This window comes from Coenobita brevimanus, chromosome 55 (assembly GCF_032717465.1).
Source record: "Coenobita brevimanus isolate Jiangsu-jjx chromosome 55, ASM3271746v2, whole genome shotgun sequence".
In the NCBI taxonomy this organism is placed as follows: domain Eukaryota; kingdom Metazoa; phylum Arthropoda; class Malacostraca; order Decapoda; family Coenobitidae; genus Coenobita; species Coenobita brevimanus.
In genome coordinates this window covers 12,080,898-12,089,298 of record NC_137008.1, presented here as the reverse complement: position 1 = coordinate 12,089,298, position 8,401 = coordinate 12,080,898, and positions in this window count along the sequence as shown.

Here is an 8,401-nt window from a genome sequence, read left to right as displayed (position 1 = left end):
CTCTGCACAGAGGGACGGAGAAGTAATTATTCCCTACACCTTGTAAGATTACAGTTTCATCAGAGGAATTAACATTAGAGCCTAGAACACTGGTCAGCATAAGGGATTGGCAAGCACCTGTATCACGATATATTTGAACTGATTTCCTGTCATTACTGTCCAGAGGACTGACAAAACCATCAGACAGGAAATTAGCACATGAACTCTTGAGAGTGTCACCCACGTTACTGCTCAAAAGAGGAGCTCCATCATGAGAATTTAAGTTACCCCTCAAAGCAGGTTCAGTTAACTCAGTTAAAGAATTCTGGGAACTCTCAAGAGTGGACACTAGACCAATTGACTGAATATTTAAAGACTCCTTTTTTTTCACATGACGCTGTCTCCTGAAACATCTCTCCGTAGTATGACCAAGCTTACTACAATAAGTACATTTACTTTTCTGAAATCTAGAGGTGGAGCTGGTATTTACTTCCTGAGAAACATCATCTTTATTCTCTTTCCTGTTACCTGTACTCTGAGTAGAGGCAACGTACTTACTCTCAGCTTTCCCTTTTTCTCTAGAATATCTCTTGTGAGTGAGAACATACTCATCAGCTAAAACTGCAGCATCAGACAAATTATCTATTCTTTTCTCATCAAGATATAGGCTTACATCTTTACTAATACACCTTTTGAAATCCTCCAGCAAAATCATCTGCTTAAATTTATCAAAATCAGAATCCACATTCTTAGAATTTAACCACTGCTCCAACAAATCTTCTTTGATTTTTGCATACTCAACATGGGATTGCTTATCTTGCTTGTAAGTTGTCCTAAATTTTACTCTATAAGCTTCAGGAACAAGCTCATAGGCCTTAAGAATCAAGCTCTTTACTACATCATAATTATCAGACTGATCCTGAGGCAAAGATGCATAAGTTACTTGAGCTTTACCGGTGAGAACAGTTTGAAGGAGTACTGGCCAATACTCCTTAGGCCAATTAAAACCTGTAGCTACCCTCTCAAACAACTGAAAATACTTTGTTAAATCAGATTCATTAAAAGGAGGGACAAGTTTAACATTTTTAGCCACATCAAAATCATCAGAGTTAGATGATCCAGTTCCACATTGTTTCATGCGATACTCATGGTCTGCCTGAATCCTAGCAAGTTCAACTTGTGCGTGAAACTCAGCCTCCTTAACACGAGCCTCCTGCAGGGCTAGCTGTAACTTAGCTAATTCAATCTGCGTTTGCTCATTTGGAGGAGTTACATTAAACAAGCTTTCATTAATCATGGCAACAATTTGATCTTTAGACTGATGAGAGCGAACAACAAATCCCAATTGTTGAGCAACAATCTTAAGTTCATTCTTTGTTCTGTTTTCTATATCACACACTGTTTGCACATTTGACAAAAAATCTTTGGCTTCATCAAGTGTAGAAATAGTAGCCATCATGAATATATCACAGTCACAAAATATCAAACAATATCCTTATGATAATATCCTGAATATCCTGGCGAGGTCGCCAAATTTATGTTACGGAACAGAGAAAGATAATGTACACTCTAAGTGAGAATACGAAGAGTCACTACTGTCCCGTAAAGTTCCAGGTTCAAAACAAAAGAGTTAGGTAAAATTACAAGTTAAAGTTTAATGCACAAACTAACAACAAAACATTCAGGACTCATAAGGATAATGTAATGGCAAAAACAGGTTAAATATATGGTTAACTGCAATAGCCTCTATTAACACGAAATTAGCAAGAGTAAATTTATCTAAGTCAGCCCTGATAAAATGAGATACCAGATAATACTCAGTGAATGCCAGATAAATAATTACAGATACAAACTATTATCAAAAATGACTGACATAAAGAACCCTACATGAATTACAAAAACTTCACTAGGCCTACAAATTAAACTTATGCTATACAGTACAAGAAAAAATGCAATAACAGTAATACTCAAATTACACACAGCTGCTAGATGTTTGGAGATTTCTTGAGCACTCACAATAATAATATCTGTACAGGGGAGGACAGAGATGTGAACAAAATGAGGAGCAGATCTAAGTGGCAATGATGCAGAGACTGAGCTCATTATATAGGAGCCAGGAGAGCTTGATACAACTTGTAATAAGGACGAGCAAATGAAGCCATGGGGACATAGAGTTGACAATCCCACTCTGGACAACAGAGAGAACGACTTACTCTACTATAACGGTAGAAGGGGGGGACTGAGGCAGAACACGCTCGTGATCAAACATGCAGCATACTGTGTGTTAAAATTACACAAAGGATGATGAAATCATAGGCTATGTAACAATATATATATATATATATATATATATATATATATATATATATATATATATATATATATATATGTACAGTCATCTCACGTAAAGTGTGTGACTATGGGAGACACAGCCCGTCGCACTTTTTAAATTCGCACTTTGCAAAGCATAGGATCTCATGTTAAAATGGCTTTATGGGAGACACATCCTGAATTTTTGTGTATTGATTCACCAATACCTATCCCTAACTAAAATGCAAAAGGAAGACTTACCATAGAAACATGCAAGAGTAACCCTGTATATTATGAAAATTTTAGACCTTACCAGCATTGTACAGAGAGTAGATAATGCGAATTGTTGTGGTGGCATCCAAGGCTGTACCATGGAAGCTGAATCAAAACACTCTCAGCTGTTCTGCACGGGCCTCATCCCGTGCCTCACTATCACTCTTATCACTACTGGAGGGGTTATCTGGTGCCTGTTGCTGTTCCAGGAAACCATCAAAGTCCAGGTCGGACACTACTGACATTACGTCATCATCCTGCTGCTGTGGCCGTGCTGTTGGGGCACGGAAAAACTGAGTAAGGAGTGTCTGGGTCCTGGCTTCGGCACGCCTGGCGTGAGACTCGGTGTAATAACACACTGCGTTGTTCAAGGCCATCAACGTCTCATTGTACCTCATTTCGTTGCCCTCATTGGCCTTCAGTGTTTCCTTCAGCGCATCAACAGCCACCTAAATGTTGGTAAGCTGGGCCATTGTTGGTTCCCCTTGTGGGTTGACGTGCGGATCATGGCATTCCTGCTGCTGTTGCTGAATCCTCAGGTAGCGGTCCTCTTCCTCTGCTACCTATGTAAAAAAAAAGAAAAATCTGTAAGCACAGTAGCAGTTAGAGAAAAGGGGAAAAAATCGAAAGAACATGAGTTTAATGGCAATGTGTCTGCCTGTGTTTGTTTTGACTTTTTAATGAGTTTCTGCTACGCATTTTGTGCTTCTGTGAGTCTGTAAATAAAGGCCGGGCCTTCTGTTACCAAGTTAACATAGCAGCTGAAGTTAGACCGGTGTGTTGGTGTGCTTTGCTCTGGGACATTTTGTTTAAAGTAGTATATCTGCCACACGTATGTTAATGGTAAACAATTAAGAGTGTCAGCACATGATCTACTTATTAGGTTGTACTTATTGATATTGCAATTATAAGAACTGCTCGGTTAAAGTCAGTCCAATTGCCCTTGCTAATGTCACCCATTTTATTCAAGCGTCAAGAGTCTATATCTTTGTTTGTATAGCCTTTATTGCAACTCCAACAGTTGTACAACCCAGGCTTTAGTTTCAGTGTGCTAGTTTACCTATATTATTGTTGTTGGAACTTTAGGATACTTTCTACAAGTCATTTTGACAATCCTTTTCGAGCCTGTTTGATTTTTGTTCTCTTTGTAAGTTCAAATTATTGTTAAGTAAAATAAGTTGAGTCTTTATAATTGCCTATTTCAACCTCCCCCCCTTTTTTCGTCGTTGCTATTTATTGTTACACCTTATTATAATTTTTCCCTTTTTGAGCTTGCAGCTTGGTATGGATAGCCGCCTCCTTTGCACTCCAAAATTCCCGTTGCGCACTTTGATTTAATCTCCAGACAGTCAGATAGTCATTTAGCCCCACCTAGTTTTAACAATATATATACAGAGCTGGGCACATCCGCAGACAGCAAATTCTGCAATTGCGGAAGTTTGATTTCATTTGCGGATTTGGGTTTGCGACAAATTTTATGCAGATTTCCTGTTTTGCTTTTGTGAAAGTACTTCCACAAACGCAAATCTGCCCGAAAACCAACCTAACCTCTGAGAACTTTGAGCAGATTGTTTTTATGAAGGGCAACATCGTCCTGCTCAAGATGGAGTTGTCTCAGTTGCTAGAGGGGTCTGACTGTGACTGAGGAGTGGACTGAGGGGGTTAGAACCGGGGGATAAAGGCGGACTGGTGTTATATTATCAAGTGTGAGCTCTGAAGTATTTTGTAAAAACAGTCTAATATACTACAGTAATATTTAAAAGATATATTTTTGTTTTACTATAAATATAATTTTATGTATCCCTTTAAGTACTACAGACAATTTCCAAACTTCGTCAAGTCACCTACTGTTAGTCAGAATAAATAAAGATATAATTGTGGAAAACGATGACCTGATGAATGCGCTTTTGAAACTTTTTAATGTGGCTTGGGATAATGGTGGAGTTCCAGAAGAGTGGAAAAATGGAGTGATTATAAAAATACCAAAAAAGGGATATTTAAGTGTGCGTGGCAATTGGAGGGGGATAACTTTGACACCTGTAGTTGCAAAAGTCTTTTCCAAAATCTTATTGAACAGAATAGAGCCAGTAATTGATAAAATTTTAAGAGAAGAACAAGCGGGATTTAGAAAGGGTCGAGGTTGTAATGATCAGATTTTTATTGTAAGGCATTTAATGCAACAAGCTAATGAGATGAAAATGCCACTTAGTATGTGTTCTGTGGATTTTGAAAAGGCGTTTGATAGTGTTTCACGTGGAGCTATGTTGAAAATTATGAGATTCTATGGTATACCAGAAAAGTTTGTAAATATTATTAGAAGCCTGCATGAAGGTACTTTTTGTAAGGTAATGGTAGGTGGTTCTTTGAGTGATTCATTTGAAGTTAGGTCAGGCGTGATTCAAGGAGGAGTTCTTTCGCCATTGCTGTTTGTTTTGGTTATGGATTATGTTATGAGAAAGGTTGTAAGGAGAACAGGTGCAGGAAGAAAATAAGAAGCTGATGGATTTGGACTGTGCTGATGATATTGTACTGATTGACGGAAGTATTTACGAGATGCAGAGGGTGCTTGATTGTCTGGTGGAGGAAGGAGAAAAAGTGGGATTGGTAATAAATTGTGGAAAGACTGAAATTATCAATATGAACGTGGAGAACCAATTCGAATGTGTAACTGGGAATACTGTGGTGAAGAATGTAGAAAACTTTAAATATCTGGGAACGATTGTATCATCTAATGGATCATTAAACAATGAAATTGAGGAAAGGATTAGACAGGCATGGCGAGCTGTTGGAATGTTGAAATCTGTTTGGAATAATCATATGCTTTCGGTACATATAAAGGTGAAAATTTACAAGTCTATGGCTAGACCAAATTTAGTTTATGGGCATGAGTCATGGTACAGTACAATTGCAACAGATCAGAAAGTATTAGGATTTGAAAATAAAATACTGAGAAGGATTCTTGGGGTAAAGTGGCAAGACAGAGTTACAAATAAAAGAGTAAGGGATATTACGAGAGTGGAACCAGTTAATGAATATGTGGGACTGTCTCGCTGGAAGTGGCTGGGGCACATGTACAGAAAAAAAGGCAGTTTAATACAAGATGTGCCAGAGTGGACTGCTAGAGGAAGAAGAGGTAGAGGTAGGGCGAGGGAAACATGGTTGAGGACAATGAAAAGAGAAGCAGGAGAGGAGTGTTGGTGGGACCTGAAGGAGATGGCAAGAGACAAATATTGGTGGAGAGAATTCATCGAGGCCCTATGCATCCCGTGGGGTGCCACAGGAAATGATTGATTGATAATTGTAGTGGGTGATAAACTGGATATAATTCTTAGCCCCTTAATTACGAAAAACATCACCCTAAACTTATAATCCTTTAATGGTATCCATAGTAAAATTAAACTGATGCCATGGTATTGAAAGGGATACAAATGGTTTGCGTTTGCCTATGCATTTGCAGAACTGCAAATTTCAAGAAGTCTGCAGATTTACGGTTGTGAAAGGTGATGGTCTGAGTTTGCGGATTTGCGTTTGGGAAGTGAATTTTTGTTTGCGGTGCCCAGCTCTCTCTCTCTCTCTCTCTCTCTCTCTCTTTCCAGTCAATCTTCGAGTAACACACCGTTGAATAACAGTTCTGTACTTACACGGTAAGCATAATGCTACAGGTCATAATCAACACGGTGAAAATCTCGAGATTACAAGGAAAGTGTCAGCTGACCGGGCAACGCAATTTGAAAGTCGCACACGGTGACGTCAATCGCCAGACTCGCCATGATTGACCACCTTACATCCGGGTACATCCACCTCCTACTACGAGGTCAACTCCACTCTTTCAGCCCTGAACCTCGAAGGATTCGACTTATATGTTGAAGAAGGAAATGCAGGACCAGCAACATCTCAACAGTGAAAACAACACGGGGGTGGGGAGCGGGTGGAGAGTGCCGGGGAGCCACGCATCTCCAACACATCTAGCCTAACTCTTGCAATTCATAATGTACGATAGTGACACGATATTCCCAGTTTTCCTATTGGAATGAAGTGTTGACAAGATCCTTTGTTATTTTTTTTTATGGATCAGCATTTGTAAAGGGCTTTTTTTTTTTAAGTTTATTTTTTTTTTATTTCCATAAGTAGGAGGTTTCATTATTGTTTTTCATAATGCGTGTATCTTAGATTTTTTCCGAATTTGAAGCATTCTCATTTAATCATCAAGCGCTATTTTGCTAAAAACTATCATATTTTAATGGATATCTCCTCTGTACTTTATGTAAAGATTCGTTTTATTCATGGCCGTGCGACGATTGCCTAACACACCATGACTAACGGTAACGCACCATGATTAACGAACTTTCTTAACAGACGATACTGTTTTGGTGTAACTTATAAGGATTACCTAATGCACATTTTAGTTATAACGCACTAAGGTAGGTTATATTCATTTGAGGGGTTTGGAAGCGAAGCCCCCCAGTTAGCTTTCAGTGACTGCATCTACGCTTCTAATGCCATTAATAATCTTAAGATGTATACATTTTAGTTTGAAGTGTTGACGTCGTGTCCAGTCAGAGAGATCAGCAATAGCCATGCCTAAGTCTACTATTACGAAGTCGGATCACTTCTATCTAAAACGGGTCCCAGCTGGTGCAGGGGGCGGAGCATCGGAGTGACGTCAGCTGGCACGAAACCCAAGTTCAGCTGACACCTGACCGTGGTGGTGAATGGATGTACTGTATGCTGACACATTTTCAGTCCGAAGTGAGGGAAGGGACTGAAATGTGTGAGGGAAGGCGTAGGGGGGTGAGGGAACCTACTGCTACGTTATATGGTTAAAAGAGTACGCACTTCTTCCCCTTCTTCGTTTTCCCTTATTATAAATGTTTAATTTGAGTCTGCCATTTTATACATTTTCTGTTACTTAAGCCGACTGGCGTCACACACAAGTCACGCCTCCCTGCGCCCTGAGGGAAAGTGAACCGACTTGTTATTAGTAGACTTAGAACCACGCTATGTGGGCTTTCATGTGGCTTTCTCTTATATCACTAAGTAGGTATTATTTCGTTTGTTCTCCAATATGTTTTGATCGAAAATCAAATTGTAATCACCTGAAATGTACAGTATATGATACTAAAATTATTTTCCTTTAGGTGCAGGTCTATTTGAAAACAGCTCTAATCGCTGCATCACTGTCGTTTGTAGTTACTCTTTTCTATTTTGTTATGCAGTTATAATACCATTCATGTTCCTAATTGCAATACATTTAAATCTCCTTCAGTGTTTTACCTGATGGTGGGTATAAGTAGGGAGTAATTTATGTTGGGTAGGGTGGTAAGAAGATGTAAAAGTGAGAGATTTGGAAAGTGGCCAGACTACACTGTACCGATATACATTTAAACATATTGTTTGAGTGACACGGGTTTGGGTGCCATGGTCCTTGTCCAGTCCTTATTGTCCATGTTACTCGAAGAATGACTATATATCCATCCATCCATCCATCATCCAATCCTACGTTGCCCCATGAGGAGCGTAGGAGTCTGGGGCTAGGCAGTTGGTTCCGACATTTAAGATGAGAGTGACGAACCTCACTCATCCCTGAGTGGCATTACGTGAGCAATAAACCCCAACCGCCCCTTGGATATAAACCTTCACCTGCTCAATCCGGTTGGAGCACAATAATTACCCACTAAGCCACCAGGCGCCAAAATTTGGTTATATGGTTACCACCCAGCATAGTAAGTAGTTTCCTGGTGTACAGGAAACTATTTGGCTTGTCACTCAGTGTAGAGTCACCCATAGGCAGAAGGAAGAGGAAAGAATGAAGGAATGAAAGACAGAAGAGGGAGTGTAA